Below are 17874 nucleotides of genomic sequence, written 5' to 3'. Positions count from 1 at the left end.
ATTAGTCAAGACAATTCCTCTTCTTCCAGGGATTCTATACTGTCTTTGTTGGACGGCACAGTAGGGGAAGAAAGCAATTAAAGTGTCTCACTACCACTTCTCTACATGTAGCTCTTTACAATTTAGAGAATCCCCACTTATGAGACAAAGAAATACAAGAATATAGTTCATTAATTCCTACTATACATTCAGATGCAGAAACAGCATCATAGTATATTGAACTGGCCTAAAGGGTCCCACCTAGAAGCTGATATTGCTTTTCTGGCCCCAATGCAAACCCTGCTTAAACCCTATTACCTGAATCTGGGCACATTTTCCTTCCACAGGTTCAGGTTGAATAGTGACTTCAGCACCCATATCCAGTAAAACCATTGAAGTTCGAGTCCTTCCCCTCCCCCAAATTCCCCAGAATATTCAGATGAGTGTCTATGGCCTTTTATCCCCCTTGGAATCAGTCACATTTCTGTTTTTATTTTTAAAACAGTTGAGATTGGGGTGCATGGGGAGGGATCAGATGGCATGTAAGGAAAGAGAAGCCCTGTGTCATTCAACAAGGCTTTGCATTAACTTTTAGTTTTTATTGGCATGGCAGCAACTCATGACTCAACCAAATGAATTTCCAATGTTTTCAATTTGTCTAATGCTTTATATTGAGTAGCAAGTCCCTCGTAACTGACACCATTTATTTTAGCCTCAAGAACAGCAGCCACAGACATAGCAACAGACACGTTGCTTTCTGGTTTGGACTGTGAGATTTACATCCTCTGGCTGACCTAGGCTTCACTTAAACAACAGCAAATTGCCTTAAAGTCAGCTTTAATCCAGGACATCTAGAGCACCATTGCCATAACATCTTCTAAGTTTGGGGCCAATTTCACTATTAGAGTGAAGAGAATTTTCTAAAATAGCAGGGCTGGTCACCAGAATTTATCTAGATTTATTTGGATCAATTTTTCATTCTCCAGTGGATCACCTTCATCAACATCATGAACCCAATCCAGGCCAATAAGATCCTGACTACTAGTAAATACCTCATCTATGGTTTTCCATGGGAGTTTGGTTGTCTCAAGGAAATCTCTCAGAGAGTACCTAAATGTTCTTATAAGCAGCCAGGTTATAAGGTTGAATTGATAGGCTGAAGGAGCGGTTGACCTGTAAGATGGCCCAGCTATTGCTTTTCTTCCTTAACAAGCATTACATTGCCCACAAACCCAATCTCCTAAGTGAAGCAGTCAACATTTTAAAAAATCACCTGGTTTTGTAGCAGGACAAGCCGCAGACAAAAACCCCTCAGACACCGAGTTAAAGAAGGAAGGGCTTTATTCAGCCGGGAGCTTCGACAAGACTCACATCTCCAATAACTGAGCTCCCCAAGTAAGCAATTCCTGTCCCTTTTAAGGGCTCACAACTCTAAGGGGGTCCACGTGAGAGGGTCGTGATCGACTGAGCAAGCAGGGGGTACGTGACTGGGGCTGCATGCACTGGTAATTAGAATGGAACAGAACAGGACAGGGATTTTCACAGTGCTTTTCTATACAGTATCTGTAATCTATAGCTAACATAACTAATTAGGTTGGGGTCAATCTTTAACTATCAGGCCCAGGGTGTGGCACCGGGCTGTCTGCTTGTGGATTTCATTTCTGCCTTTTGGTTTTTATTTCTTCTTTCTCTGAAGGCAGAAACTGGGCATAAGACAATATGGGGGTGGTCTCCTCCCTTAGTTTAGTTTGTACCCACAGTGGTTTTCTAACTGTTGTCTAAAAAGGGCAAGAACTTATGCCCATCCAGGTTGCATCTTAGTGCTGATGGTTATAGTGGAGTGGGCCTTAGGGTAACCACCAGATTAATGAAGACATCCCTTTTGCATAGGAGAGTTAGTAACAACCAGACCACTATTCACGCAGAGGTCTTTAAACTCACTTTCCAATTATCAGCCTATAATCACCTCCCCAATGTCTCACAGGAAATAAAGTAACGAACCATTTATTGCATGGTTGACTATAAAATTTGGTCAACAAGCTGCTACTGATTCACATAGATTTGCCCCCAAATCCCATTTATTAGCCTATAAGGCCCTCATTCTTCCTCTTATAGAAAATCTTGTCTCTATCAGCATCATTGCCAACTCATCACCACCTCATCATCAAAACTGTTAAGAACTGTGAATAACTATGAAACTTAGTTTGCCACAGTTTTATAGATGCTGGTAAACTATGTAGTACTCCTAGGGTAGAGACAAAGGACTGTTTATTACTAAGGCAATAGCAGTAGTCAGAGTATCAGCATTTCATGTTGGTTTTTCAAGCCTCTGTTCCTACAGGGTAACAGGAAGAGGGAAAAATGACACTTTCACACTCACTGGGTCGCATTAAAAGGAAAAAAATCTAAGCTTAGGGAACACAAAATTTTTATGCCTGTCTTTTGCTTCAGAGGGAATCACTATTTCTGTGTTCTAAGGCTATAAGCAAATTGGGCTTCCTTCCTTTGGAAGATACCTTCCCTATCTTGTAAGGTTGTTTCCTATACAAATATTAAAGGAGTTATTAAGAAATTATTTTAGGCAGATAGAGAGGATAACGGATCCTTGGTAAGGCTTTTTTTTTTTTTTCCTTTTAAACCAGCTCCAGAAACATTTCTTGTCTAGCAGAAAAACTGCTTGATGGGCCAGGCCGGCAAGCTTTGATATGCAAATACAGGCCATTAGAAACTGAGTCCATCCAATATGGCGATTCCCACCTTCTTCTTGTCACCACTTGTGCCTAGCATCACAGCCACCCCCAGATATCCCCACATGTGTAGAATATCATGGCACCCTGCATTGGCATATTAAAAGGCTAGGGTGGGAGGGACAGTTTTTTTGCGGGCTACATGAATGACATACCTAGTCAAACCAATCCCCTGGGCCCTATGTAAATCAGACACCGCCTCCTCCAGCCTCCTAATATAACCGTTTTCTGCCACACTCTGGCTTTCCTCTCTCTGCTTGGAGCCCCCTTCCCTCTGTCTCTGTACAGGGAGCCTCTTTCTTTCTTGCCTATTAAACTCTCCACTCCTTAAAATCACTCCACGTGTATCCGTGTTGTTTTATTTAAATCAGCGTGAGACAAAGGATCCTGGTGTTCCTCCAGTCATGTGAGCCGTATCATAAAAATCCTTGAAAAGATAGTCCAGAACAAAGGGCAATCGGTGTTTTGTTTGTAAGACATGCAGGAACAAGAAAAACTCATGGAGAACTGTCTCCCAACATGATATTTTCAGGGTCAAACAGTAAAATGTAGACTACAAATGCTATACATGTTGTAGTTGCTTGATACATAACATCTAAATCTTAGATAAATTTGCATCTACAAATGTTTCAAATGGTTATGAGAGAAAGAGGAGTTCTTTTGAATCTGCAGAAAATCCATTCTATTTCTGATAGTTAAAATGTTTTCTTAAAAGAAAAATAGGCAAATTGAACAATTTAGTGTGGTTTTTGCAAAATGTATTTCTAAGAGGTCTGTGTTATAGAATAGGTTATAAAATTGCAAATAATAAAATAAAACAACTTTTTGGTGCCTGTTTCTTGGGACAGGGAGTTGAATGACAAAGCTGTTGGCACCTAAGGAAAATCCCTCTTATCTTATTGAACAGGTGACAAACAAGGATAAAATACTTGTGATGTGCATGCATGCATTTGGTGTAAATAAAGGTTTTTATCAATCCTTTCCCTGCTACTCTGAAGTCACTAGACCTAGGTAATGAGGCTGATTACTTAGGGAAAGGAAAAACGGCATCACAGATCATAAAGTAGAAAAAAGTAACATATGACCCAAATAAATTCTCATCTGACAGGAAGAGGAAATAGAAAGCTCTTCCACTGCTGCAAATTATTTAAAAGTGAACCTAACATCCCAGTAGCAATGAGCACGCCTAGTGCCTAGATCATGGTTTCCAAAACCATTCTCCGTAACAAAGCACTAAAAAAATCCCACAATGATGAGGGTATCTCAAGGAGATATAAAGGCCAACTGAAAGAGTTCCCCATAACCAAAGCTGGAGCAATTTAAACAACAGAATAAAATGTATTATTGGATTATAACTCTAAGTATAAAATAAGTAGGTGTTCATACTGCCATAAATAAATGGATGAATAAATAGTCTCCATGCAGAAGAATCCAAATATTTTATGTAGATACTCTCAAGGAGGTGAAGCATAGCTCTCAATTATCTAAGTGTGGGCTGTGCATAGTGACTTCCTTCCAAACAGTAGAGTATGAAAAGAGGGTGAAAAGTATTCCTTTATAGTGAAGAAACCTGACACATACTACCTCAACCTGGTGATCAAGGTTGACATCAACAGGAATAAGTCATGTTGATAGTATGTACCTTTAATATAATGTAATGAAAATGGTATTTACCACTGTGACCTTCTCCCCAAAACACGTAACCCCAATCTAATCATGAGAAAGACACTGGACACATCTCACTTGAGAGACATTCTAAAAAATCCCTTACCAGTACTCCATTAAGCTGTCAACTTCATAAAGAACAAGGAAAATTTGAGAAATATCACAAACAAGAGAAGCCCAACATTTAGACTTGACAACTCAATGTATTGTGGTATCTTGAATGAGGTCCTGGAACAGAAAAACAATATTAGATAAAAACTATGAAAATATGAATAAAGTAAAGGACTTTATTTCATAATAATATATCAATATTGGTTCATTAATTGTGACAAATATAACATACTAATGTAAGATGTTAAAATAGGGAAAACTGGGTGCAGAGTATACAGGAACTCTCTGTGCTAGCTTTGCAATTTTTCTGAAAATATAAAACTTTTAAAACAAAAAGCTTATATTTTATAATAACACACTTCATAATCTTGGCTAACAGCGCTCCCTCTGCCTGAAATGTCTTTCCTATTATATTCGTCTATTAAAAATTTTACTTATCTTTCAGGTTCTCTCCATGAAGCTTTCTTTGACCTACACAATCAGACATTCAGACGTTTTCATTTCCCTCTTCTCAGCTTCCAAAGCACTTTGCTTGTACTTTTCACATGCTAGTCATTATATTCTGCCTTCTACTATAGTTATTTATGTGAATCTCTTAGCTTGCCTATTGGCTTGTAAGTTTCTGGACAGAAGGGAGTGGATCTTTAATTCTGCAAACATTTATTTAACTTTCAGTACATTCCAGGAACTCTGTTAGGGTCTGAAGGCTACAAAGATGAGTGGGATTCCCCCTCCTCTTAAGGAACTCACGATCTGAAGGGGGAGACAGAATGCATACTCTTATAATATAAATCACACTCTGATAAGTGCTGTAGGGAACTAAGGTATTATGTGCCTTTCATGTACCGGGCACTTTACATGCTTTCCTTTCTTTAATCCTCACAACAACCTGCATGATAAGCATTACAATTATGTTTTATAAATGAGGAAGTTAAGACTATGAGAGGCCAAATAACTTGCAGAATATCAGGGATTCAAACCCAGGTGTACTGATGTCCAAAGCCTATACTCTTTTCATTTTACCATTATTTAACACAATGCCTGGTATCTAGTAGGTGTTCAATAAGTATCTGTTGAAAAATGACTAGAGCACTGGTGGTATTCACTAGCCTCAAATTATACATATGAAATATACACATTATATGGAATAATTTAAAGAGATACAAACAAGAAGTTTACATTTTAGTCCCTACTTTTTAATTCTCCACTGCAATTCTCAACTGATTCTTCACTACCCAATCTGGCCTTTTAATTATTGATAACTTACCTTGCAGTCTTCTAGGCTCCTTATGTAAATAACTCTGAATCGCTGAACAGCTGTGATCCTTACATCATTAAATAATGGTTTTCCACAGCTCTTCCCTTCAACAAAGCTCTGAAGGCTTGGTGAAGTCAACTGAAGAGTTATAAGCAACAGTTAAGAATCCTTTCCTTTATTTTACTCACTGGACACTCATCCAACAAACATTTATTTAACAACTCAAATGTGGCATATACTCTACTAAGAGCCATCAGGAAAACAAAATTTGATTAATGGAATGCTTATCAAGCTGTTATTTTAGCTAGTTTTCTTTTTTTATTTTTTTATTATACTTTAAGTTCTAGGGTATATGTGCACAACGTGCAGGTTTGTTACATATGTATACATGTGCCATGTTGGTGTGCTGCACCCATTAACTCGTCATTTACATTAGGTATATTTCCTAAGGCTATCCCCCCTCCCTCCACCCCACAACAGTCCCCAGTGTGTGATGTTCCCCATCCTGTGTCCAAGTGTTCTCATTGTTCAGTTCCCACCTATGAGTGAGAACATGTGGTATTTGGTTTTCTGTCCTTGTGATAGTTTGCTCAGAATGATGGTTTCTAGCTTCATCCATGTCCCTGTCCCTACAAAGGACATGAACTCATCCTTTTTTATGACTGCATAGTATTCCATGGTGTATATGTGCCACATTTTCTTAATCAGCCTATTATTCATGGACATTTGGATTGGTTCCAAGTCTTTGCTATTGTGAATAGTGCTGCAATAAGCATATGTGTGCATGTGTCTTTATAGCAGCATGATTTATAATTCTTTGGGTATATGCCCAGTAATGGGATGGCTGGGTCAAATAGTATTTCTAGTTCTAGATCCTTAAGGAATCGCCACACTGTCTTCCACAATGGTTGAACTAGTTTACAGTTCCACCAATAGTGTAAAAGCGTTCCTATTTCTCCACATCCTCTCCAGCACCTGTTGTTTCCTGACTTTTTAATGATTGCCATTCTAACTGGTGTGAGATGGTATCTCATTGTGGTTTTGATTTGCATTTCTCTGATGGCGAGTGATGATGAGCATTTTTTCATGTGTCTGTTGGCTGCATAAATGTCTTCTTTTGAGAAGTGTCTGTTCATATCCTTTGCGCACTTTTTGATGGAGTTGTTTGATTTTTTCTTGTAAATTTGTTTAAGTTCTTTGTAGATTCTGGATATTAACCCTTTTCAGATGGGTAGATTGTAAAAATTTTCTCCCATTCTGTAGGTTGCCTGTTGACTCTGATGGTAGTTTCTTTTGCTGTGCAGAAGCTCTTTAGTTTAATTAGATCCCATTTGTCTATTTTGGCTTTTGTTGCCATCGCTTTTGGTGTTTTAGTCAAGAAGTCCTTGCCCATGCCTATGACCTGAATGGTATTGCCTAGGTTTTCTTCTAGGGTTTTTATGGTTTTAGGTCTAACATTTAAGTCTTTAATCCATCTTGAATTAATTTTTGTATAAGGTGTAAGGAAGGGATCCAGTTTCAGCTTTCTACATATGGCTAGCCAGTTTTCCCAGCACCATTTATTGAATAGGGAATCCTTTCCCCATTTCTTGTTTTTGTCAGGTCTGTCAAAGATCAGATGGTGGTAGATGTGTGGTATTATTTCCAAGGGCTCTATTCTGTTCCATTGATCTATATCTCTGTTTTGGTACCAGTACCATGCTGTTTTGGTTACTGTAGCCTTGTAGTGTAGTTTGAAGTCAGGTAGCATGATGCCTCTAGCTTTGTTCTTTTGGCTTAGGATTGTCTTGGCAACGCAGGGTCTTTTTTGGTTCCATATGAACTTTAAAGTAGTTTTTTCCAATTCTGTGAAGCAAGTCATTGGTAGCTTGATGGGGATGGCATTGAATCTATAAATTACCATGGGCAGTATGGCCATTTTCACAATATTGTTTCTTCCTATCCATGAGCATGGAATTTTCTTCCATTTGTTTGTGTCATCTTTTACTTCGTTGAGCAGTGGTTCTCCTTGAAAAGGTCATTCACATCCCTTGTAAGTTGGATTCCTAGGTATTTTATTCTCTTTGAAGCAATTGTGAATGGGAGTTCACTCATGATTTGGCTCTCTGTTTGTCTGTTATTGGTGTATAGGAATGCTTGTGATTTTTGCACATTGATTTTGTATCCTGAGACTTTACTGAAGTTGCTTATCAGCTTGAGGAGATTTTGGGCTGAGACAATGGGGTTTTCTAAATATACAATTATGTCATCTGCAAACAGGGACAATTTGACTTCCTCTCTTCCTATTGGAATACGCTGTATTGCTTTCTCTTGCTTGATTGCCCTGGCCAGAACTTCCAACACTATGTTGAATAGGAGTGGTGAGAGAGGGCATCTTTGTCCTGTGCCAGTTTTCAAAGGGAATGCTTCCAGTTTTTGCCCATTCAGTATGATATTGGCTGTGGGTTTGTCATAAATAGCTCTTATTATTTTGAGATACGTCCCATCAATACCTAGTTCATTGAGAGTTTTTAGCATGAAAGGCTGTTGAATTTTGTCGAAGACCATTTCCGCATCTATTGAGATAATCATGCGGTTTTTGTCTTTGATTCTGTTTATATGATGGATTACATTTAATGATTTGCATATGTTGAACCAGCCTTGCATCCCAGGGATGAAACCAACTTGATCGTGGTGGATAAGCTTTTTGATGTGTTGCTGCATTTGGTTTGCCAGTATTTTATTGAGGATTTTTGCATCGATATTCATCAGGGATATTGGTCTAAAATTCTCTTTTTTGTTGTATCTCTGGCAGGCTTTGGTATCAGGATGATGTTGGCCTCATAAAATGAATTAGGGAGGATTCCCTCTTTTTATATTGATTGGAATAGTTTCAGAAGGAATGGTACTAGCTCCTCTTTGTACCTCTGGTAGAATTCTGCTGTGAATCCGTCTGGTCCTGGACTTTTTTTGGTTGGTAGGCTATTAATTACTGCCTCAAATTCAGAACCTGTTATTGGTCTATTCAGGGATTCCACTTCTTGCTGGTTTAGTCTTGGGAGGGTGTGTGTGTCCAGGAATTTATCCATTTCTTCTGGATTTTTTTTTTTATTATTATACTTTAAGTTCTAGAGTACATGTGCATAACGTGCAGGTTTGTTACATATGTATACTTGTGCCATGTTGCTGTGCTGCACCCATCAACTCGTCAGCACCCATCAACTCGTCATTTACATCAGGTATAACTCCCAATGCAATCCCTCCTCCCTCCCCCCTCCCCATGATAGGCCCCGGTGTGTGATATTCCCCTTCCCAAGGCCAAGTGATCTCATTGTTCAGTTCCCACCTATGAGTGAGAACATGCGGTGTTTGGTTTTCTGTTCTTGCGATAGTTTGCTGAGAATGATGGTTTCCAGCTGCATCCATGTCCCTACAAAGGACACAAACTCATCCTTTTTTATGGCTGCATAGTATTCCATGGTGTATATGTGCCACATTTTCTTAATCCAGTCTGTCACTGATGGACATTTGGGTTGATTCCGAGTCTTTGCTATTGTGAATAGTGCCACAATAAACATACGTGTGCATGTGTCTTTATAGCAGCATGATTTATAATCCTTTGGGTATATGCCCAGTAATGGGATGGCTGGGTCATATGGTACTTCTAGTTCTAGATCCTTGAGGAATTGCCATACTGTTTTCCATAATGGTTGAACTAGTTTACAATCCCACCAACAGTGTAAAAGTGTTCCTATTTCTCCACATCCTCTCCAGCACCTGTTGTTTCCTGACTTTTTAATGATTGCCATTCTAACTGGTGTGAGATGGTAACTCATTGTGGTTTTGATTTGCATTTCTCTGATGGCCAGTGATGATGAGCATTTTTTCATGTGTCTGTTGGCTGTATGAATGTCTTCTTTTGAGAAATGTCTGTTCATATCCTTTTGTGTAGAGGTGTTTATAGTATTCTCTGATGATAGTTTGTATTTCTGTGGAATCGGTGGTGATATCACCTTTATCACTTTTTATTGTGTCTATTTGATTCTTCTCTCTTTTCTTCTTTATTAGTCTTGCTAGCGGTCTATCAATTTTGTTGCTGTTTTCGAAAAATCAGCTCCTGGATTCACTGATTTTTTGAAGGATTTTTTGTGTCTCTGTCTCCTTCAGTTCTGCTCTGATCTTAGTTATTTCTTGCCTCTGCTAGCTTTTGAATATGTTTGCTCTTGCTTCTCTAGTTCTTTTAATTGTGGTGTTAGGGTGTCAATTTTATATCTTTCCTGCTTTCTCTTGTGGGCATTAAGTGCTATAAATTTCCCTCTATACACTGCTTTATATGTGTCCCAGAGATTCTGGTGTTGTGTCTTTGTTCTCATTGGTTTCAGAGAACATGCTAGTTTTCTTCAGACCTTAAAACCCTGCAGTAACAACTTCATTAGTCATCAGGGAAATGTAAATTAAATATATGACTAGATACCACTGCATACTCAATAAAATGCCTAAAATCAAAAACTGACAAAACCATGTGTTGGCAAGGAAGTGGAAAAACTGGAACTCTCATACACTGCACAAGGGAGTGAAAATTTGAACAACCACTTTGGAGAACTGTTTGGCAGTATCTATTAAGGCTAAGAATACACATATCCAGTGACCCAGCAATTCCATTCCTGAGTATATACCTAAAAGAAATGAGTGTATTTGTGCACCAGAAGACATGTACAAGAAAGTTTATAGTCATACTATTCATGGTAGCCCCAAAATGGAAACAATTCAACAATACAATGGATAAATAAATAGTAGTATATTCATGCAACAGAATGGCAATAAGAATAACTAACTGTCATTCAGGGAGCAATGCGAATCTCACAAAAATAACAGTAAGAGAAAGAAATCAAACACAGAAGAGTACATGGTATTTTATTCCATTCACACAAAGTCCAAAAACAGCCAAAACCAATCAATGGTGTTAAAAATGAGGATTGTGCTGTCTATGGCCATACCACTCTGAACGCACCCAGTCTCATCTGATCTCGGAAGCTAAGCAGCGTCAGACCTGGTTAGTACTTGGATGGGAGAAATGAGGATTGTGGCTACTATTAGATGAAGTAGTTAAGGAGCATGGGCACACTGGAGAGCTTCTAGGGTGCTGGTAATATTCTTTTTCTTGATTTGGTGTGGATTACACAGTTGTGTTCACTTTGTAAAAATGCAATTTGTATGTATGTTATACTTCAATAAAAAATAAAGCTTACAAACAGAACTCTGCATCATATTCCATTCTTTTAGTAATGTCTCCTAAGCTTACCTGATTATAAGAATTGCTTGGGGCCCTTGTTTAAAAACGTAAATTTCCAGTCCTGATCCCAGAACTGCTGAATCAGAATCTATGGGCATGGGAGAGTGCAGAGAATCATCATTTAAAAAACAATCTTCTGAATGTATTCTTGGTATGAGGCAAGTTTTATAAACCTTGCTCTATAATGTTCAAGAATGCTTTGACTTACTGAAACTTTCATATTTGCTTGCCAGTGCTGAGTTCTGATGTCTAACTCCCCAGTGCTTTGTAGGCATAAACTGTCTAGAAGGTCCTTTAGAGAGCCTTAATTTCAATCTTCTTCTTTAGAGTAGGAACAGAGGCCCATGTTAATTTTTAACTTACCCAAGATTATAATAAAAATGTCAAAAAGACAAGAGGTGTGGCAAGAAGGCTTATTATGGTTTTGTATTCAAAGTAATAAAAGATCCAATTTATGAAGAATGCACGTGCCCCTGAAAAGATCTATAGCAGAGAAAGTAATGTCTTCCTCCAATATGTAAAGAAAGATCAGGGACTGGGGAGAGATTTTCAAATGTCTTAGGAAAGAGAAGTAATCAGAATGACCTATGAAATCAAGTGGTTAACATTAGTATGATAAAGGATTGGAAACACTGAGATAAAGTCATACCATCAATCCAGTTTACACTAAACCAAAAAATTAAAGATGCCCATAAAATCGATAGGATTTATGTGAAAGAAATAACAAAAGTCTTGCAAAGTGCACTGAAAATTGTCATCATTTCCAACCATGCTGTGTCAAGAATGTAAATTAAATTCTTAAAAGACTGGGAACTTGGAAGAGGTTTATGTAAGCTGAGCAAATTCCTGCTCTTAGAAGAATTAGAAATAAGAGGAATGATTGATGGCATATAAGCCCTGTTTATGTCTCAACATGTCAGAGCAGGATGTGTGTGTGGGGGGGTGGGTATTTAACGTACGCTGGGTGGCGGTTATGTAAAGAGTATTCTTAGGGGAAAAATAAAGCAAAAGACTCTAAAGAGAAAACAGATCTAATCTTCTGTAGAACCAAATAATGAAAGATACTGTACAGCTACGGGTAAAGAAGGAAAGAATGAATATGACCCGAATAACATACTATACATATTATCTACAGATGTCCTAGAGCTGCGGTTTTCAAACTTTAGTGGGTATCAGCATCATCAAGGCCCTTAGGAGTTTGTGAAAAATAAAGATTTTTGTGCCCCTCTCCCAGGGATCCTGATTTAGCAGGTCAATGTAGGGCACCGGAACCTGTATTTTAACAAAGACACTTCCCCGCCCCCCTACCCCCACATACGTATATCATGCCAAGGAGTTTCTGTTGCACACTGAAGTTCTCAAACTATTAATACTAAACCATGCTATAGCCTGTGGAGGATGGTGAAACTATGGCTAGAGAGAAATTTCCAATTGTCCCTGTATCCACCTCCTCCACATTCAAAGTCCTGGGAAGGAGCTAAACATCTAAGTCATGTGGCTGAACCTAGGTCATGTGCCTGTAGTTGGGAGAAGGGAGTAGGAATGTCTGGCTCCTCTTGGTCTCTGTAGTGGCAGGCAGGGCCTTTTCTTCCATCACGATGTATGCAATGGGCTGGGTGTGGTGGCTCATGATTGTAATCCCAGCACTTTGGGAGGCCAAGGCGGGCGGATCACCTGAGGCTGGGAGTTCAAGACCAGCCTGACCAACATGGAGAAACCTCGTCTCTATTAAAAATACAAAATTAGCCGGGCGTGGTGGCACATACCTGTAATCCCAGCTACTCAGAAGGCCAAGTGAGGCAGGAGAATCGCTTGAACCCAGGAGGTGGAGGTTGCAGTGAACCAAGATCATACCGTTGTACTTCAGCCTGGGCAACAAGAGCAAAACTCCGTCTCAAAAAAAAAAAAAAAAATGCAATGGACAAGTCCTCCAAATTGGAAAGGGGTTCACATACTATGCAACCATTTTAAAAAGGCAGATATTTAACACAAGACAACACTGTGAAAACTTGATCAAGTTGTTGAAGAGAAGAAGAGTCCCTAGGCTAGGTGGCCATTTTGAGAACAGTAAATATTAGTATTTTGAGATCAGTGGACCAAGAATTGATTTAACGCTCAAACTCTCTGAGACTCAGAGAGGTTAGGATGACTTGCTTAAGGTCACTTACTAGAAAGTGGCAGACCAGGATTAGCCAGACTCTGTGGAGGAAGGAGGATTTCAGTTGGGCCTCAAAATAAAAGGAAAATTGAAAACCGCAGAGAAGAATATGGGACTGGGGTGAGGAGAGAAATCCAGGGTTGGGGCACCTTATGATTACAAGAATGAGGTAGGACTAATAAGGTGTGTTTAGAAAAAATTGAATAGCTCAGTTTAGCTTGACTGGAATACTTGTACAGTGAAGAAGCAGGGGGAGATAAAAAATAGACAGAAGCCAGATCCTAGAGGGCCTTGGATGAATGTTTTGGGAAGAATAAACTGGTCAGAGTGTATCAGATTGCTTGGATCTGGATGCAGGGATACCACCAAAGTGGGAAAAAAAAGGAAACAAATTCATATAGTGTATTGAAGCCACAGTCCTAGAGTCAGAAGGTCCTCGGGCATGTTACTTAAACTCTCTTAACCTCATATTTGCAAATCTGTAAGACAGGGTTAATAGTAATATCTACCTCATAACGTTGTGGTGAGAATTAACTGAGATAATGGATGTGAAGGCTAATGAGTGTATTAGTCAGAGTGGTAGCAAAAAAACAGATAGCACATTCATATGAGACAATTTAGGAAAATTTAATAAAAGGACTATTATGAAATACGTGGATAGGGCATAGGAAAATCACGAGGGATGGTAGAGGACCCCAGATGAATAATGGTGAAGTTATTACTACTGCTAGTCCTGTAGGAGGGAGGAGAGGACGTGGGCAAAGTTAGTTGATGAGAGGTGGAGATATTGTGAGAGTCATCTATTAAATATTGTGAGTTTAGCCATCCCACAGAGACCCTGCAGGGAGTGAGCTGAGTGACTAAACACCCTGACCTTTGCCTTCCTTTCACAGATCTCCTGCCAGGACTTCTCAACGATGGAACCCAACAGAAAGCCAGGTTATAAGAAAGACCCTCCAAAAGCCGGAGAAGGGGGTCTGAGCCAGAGTCACAGCTGCTTTAACCCATATCCATTCACCTAAAAATCACCCACACTGAACCATATTTCCTCAGTGTCATAAAACTTTTTTTTTTTTTACCATTGATCCTGACACACTGCAAGGGACTAACATCTCATTCCCTTTTTAAAAAATAACTGTATGTGAATAACTGTATTCACATACCATAAAATTCACTCTTTAAAAGTGTATAATTCAGTTGCCTACGTTCGCTGAGTCTAATTTCAGAATATTTTCGCAACTCTCCTGGGGAAAAATAAATATCCATTAGGGTCACTCCAATTTCTTCTTGCAGCCCCTGGCAACCACTAATCTAGTTTTTGTTGCCGTATAATTACCTATTTTGAACATTTCACATAAATAGAACTATTTTGTGACTGGATTCTTTTACTTAGCTTAATGTTTTCAAAGTTGATCCATGTTGTAGCATGTATCAGTATTTCATTCTTTTTCTGGCTGAATAATACTCTGTTGTACGGATACACAGTAGACTTCCCTTATCTGGAGGGGATATATTCCAAGCCTCCCAGTGGACGCCTGAAACCTCGATGGTACCGAACTCAATTGCCATCAGTCAGAACATGTTTCTATTGATGTCTTCCACCCACAAATTTAATGAATTTTCCACTTTAACTAAGCCCTTAACAGGCATTGTGGCCATAACTTTTGCAGTTTGAGGTGTGACAGCAAAACTAGCATAAATTTCTTTTTCCTTCTTCACAATTTCACAGATAGAAGATTCATTCCTACCATAGATTTTAGCAATCTCAGCATACAATCTTTTTTCTTTCTTTATTAAGACAAGAACTTTTACCTTTTGAGTCAAAAGAGGCACTTGATGGCTTCTCTTTAGCATATCTGAATCAGCATTACTACTCTTGCATTTTGGAGCCATTATTAAGTAAAATAAGGATGACTTGAACATAAGTTCTATGATGCCTGAGATGACCAAGTGACTAGCAGGTAGGTAACATATAGTGTGGAGACGCTAGACAAAGGAATGATTCATGTCCCAGGCAGGACAGAGTGGGATGATGCCAGATTTCGTCACACTCAGAATGGTATGCAATTTAAAACATATGAATTGCTTATTTCTAGAATTTTCCATTTACTATTTTCAGACTGAAGTTTACCACAGATAACTGCAGCCACGGAAAGCAAGACCACAGATAAGGGGGCACTGCTTACCACATTTTGTTTATCCATTCACCAATTGATAGACATGTTGTTTTCATCTTTTGGCTATTGTTAACAAATGCTGCTATTTATCTCCGTGTACAACTCTTGCGTGTACATGTTTTCATTTCTCTTGGCTGTATATCAAGGAATGGAATTGCCGGGTCACATTTTGAGAAATTGCCAAACTGTTTTCCAAAACAGTTGCTCCATTTACAATCTCATCAGCAGTTATGAAGTTTCTCACTTCTTCACATCAGTGTCAGCACTTGTTATTGTCTGTATCTTAGCCATCCTAAGTAGCCATCCTTAACCATGAGGAGTGAAGTGGTATCTCATTATTGTTTGATTTACATTTCTCTGTTGACAAATGATGTTGCACATCTTTTTATATGCTTATTAACTTTTGTATACTTTGGAGAAATGTCTATTCAGATCTTTTAACCATTTTTAATTGGGTCAGTCTTCTTTTTATTGTACTGTTACAAGAGTTCTTTATATATTTTGTATACAAGTCCTTTATGAGATCAATGATTCACAAACGTTTTCTCCTATTCTGGAGGCTGTCTCTTTTCTTGATGATGTACCTTGAAACACAAAAGTCTTATATTTTGATGTCTCATTTTTCTATTTTTTTCTTTTGTTGCTTGTGCTTTTGTGTTATGTCTAAAAAAACATTTCTTAATCCAAGGTCACAAACATTTACTCCTATGGTTTTCTTTCCTAAGGGTTTTAAAGTTTTAGCTCTTACATTTAGGCCTATGACTCATCTGAGTTAATTTTCATTATGTGGTGTGAGAAAGAGATTCCCCAACTAGTGGCTGCAAGTCAGCTTCCCTGTCTCTCAGCTTCAAGACTTTTCTTCCTGGTAGCCAGCCAGCTTTTTTTCCTGGTAGATTCCTGTTACACACAATGGGCTTTTTCTCACTACTAACACTAAATCTCTTTTTCATAACTTACTTTGTCAAAATATGACTCAACTAAAACCTGATGACCTTGGGTTTTCGTTTTGTTTTTTCAGAGAAATGAAAGAAAAATCGCTGAAGCCGATTGGGGCTGCAGTACATCCTTCCAACTTGGAGGAGAAACGGTAATAAAACAGCTTACTGCTGCCACCTACCGTCAAGCATGGTTCAGACAACAACTGTGGCCCCGGAAGTTAGTTGCCAGGCTTAGCCAACTTAATTACTTTGGGAATAGGGTAAGCAGTAGGAGTGAGTAAAAGGTGCTGGTTAGGAACTATGTTGAATTGGCTAGCACCAGCCCAAATAAAGTAGGCAATAGCGCCTTACCTCCAAAGAATTATCACAGCAAGGGAACGCTGGTCCAGTAAGAAGAGATCTTGAGGTGTTTTTGTTTTTGTTTTCTTTTTTCAATATAATCCAGAAGTCTAGATTTTTTAAATGTGAACTTTCCCAATTTTTAACTGACAATATAAATATATGTAAGGGTTGTCAGATCAAGCAAAGCAAGTCTCTAGGATAACACTTTGCAACATCTCTTTCTTCTGAAACAGTCCCAAGGACTGTTTTAATAAATATGGGAGTCAAAATTAAAAGCTACTTGCTCTGATGAAGTTCAAGTGACATTAGTGTTGGCCCAGCATCTTCAGGCTGTCTGACTTATTTTGCAACTGAAGACCCGGGCTTCGTTTGGGGTAGAGACCAAGTCTTCTGCACCTTTGTATCCCCATCAGTGAGTGTATTTCCCAGGGGAAGCAGATGCTCAGTCAACACAAGATAGATGAACAGGTTTGTGTTTTGGCCCTGCCACAGTACAGCTATATGACCTTGGGTGAATCAGTTAGCTTCTCTGAGTGCCCATTTCATCATCTATAAAATGTGAGTTATGAGGCTCTTTTTTGGTGAAAGTGGTCTTTTTTCAAAGGTGACTGGATAATGGAATGTTTACATTCTCCAGGAAGAGATTATTGAGCATACACTGGGTTAACTGTAGCCAAGAGGTCTTCAGATTTCAAGAAACCAAATGCCATGCTAAAAAGAACCCTTATGAAAATCAACCTCACAATAATTTGACACAGACTGAAAGTTGAAGTGCTTCAACTTGAACATAAATTAGGGTAAATTGGATGATTAAGGTTAAGTCCACAACTTTGCCTTCATTCACTATTCAAAACCCTCTGCCTAATTAATTTTATAAAATGTGAGCATTTTAGTCTTTAAAATGCCATAAATTGTGGCAATTATGAAGGGCAAGTGTCAAGATGGAAAGATGAGTGAGTTGCAAACCAGATGCAATGTCCCCCAAAATTACCTGATCATAAACACTCATGTTGCTTGGGGCCTTGTTAAAACACAAATTCCCAGGCACCATGCCTCAAGATTACGATTTAGTAGGTCAGAGTGGATAGAATTTGTTTTATCCATATTTCACAAGTCCCCTGGTGATTCATATGATCAGACAAATTTGGAGAACTCTGAAGAGGACTTGATTTCTCATCTTGAGTCTAGACTAGTAACATAAATTTGTAGAAGTTCTCTGAGTTTCCT

General features: G+C 38.7%; 1 protein-coding gene across 3 annotated transcripts in view; it reads left to right on the top strand.

Moving 5' to 3' along the window:
• RAB9B (RAB9B, member RAS oncogene family) overlaps nt 1-17874 on the top strand; it is a 132708-nt gene that overhangs the window by 41391 nt on the left and 73443 nt on the right. For 2 of the 3 annotated variants that reach the window (XM_050776021.1, XM_050776022.1), the window contains exon 2: nt 16386-16454. The gene's annotated coding sequence lies outside the window, so the exon portion shown is untranslated. Of the gene's footprint in view, nt 1-13471; nt 16455-17874 lie in introns of those variants that run through there. The other variant, XM_050776023.1, reaches the window with a different exon arrangement.

This window comes from Macaca thibetana, chromosome X (genome assembly GCF_024542745.1).
Source record: "Macaca thibetana thibetana isolate TM-01 chromosome X, ASM2454274v1, whole genome shotgun sequence".
NCBI lineage: Eukaryota > Metazoa > Chordata > Mammalia > Primates > Cercopithecidae > Macaca > Macaca thibetana.
This window is presented reverse-complemented; position numbering and strand designations above follow the sequence as displayed.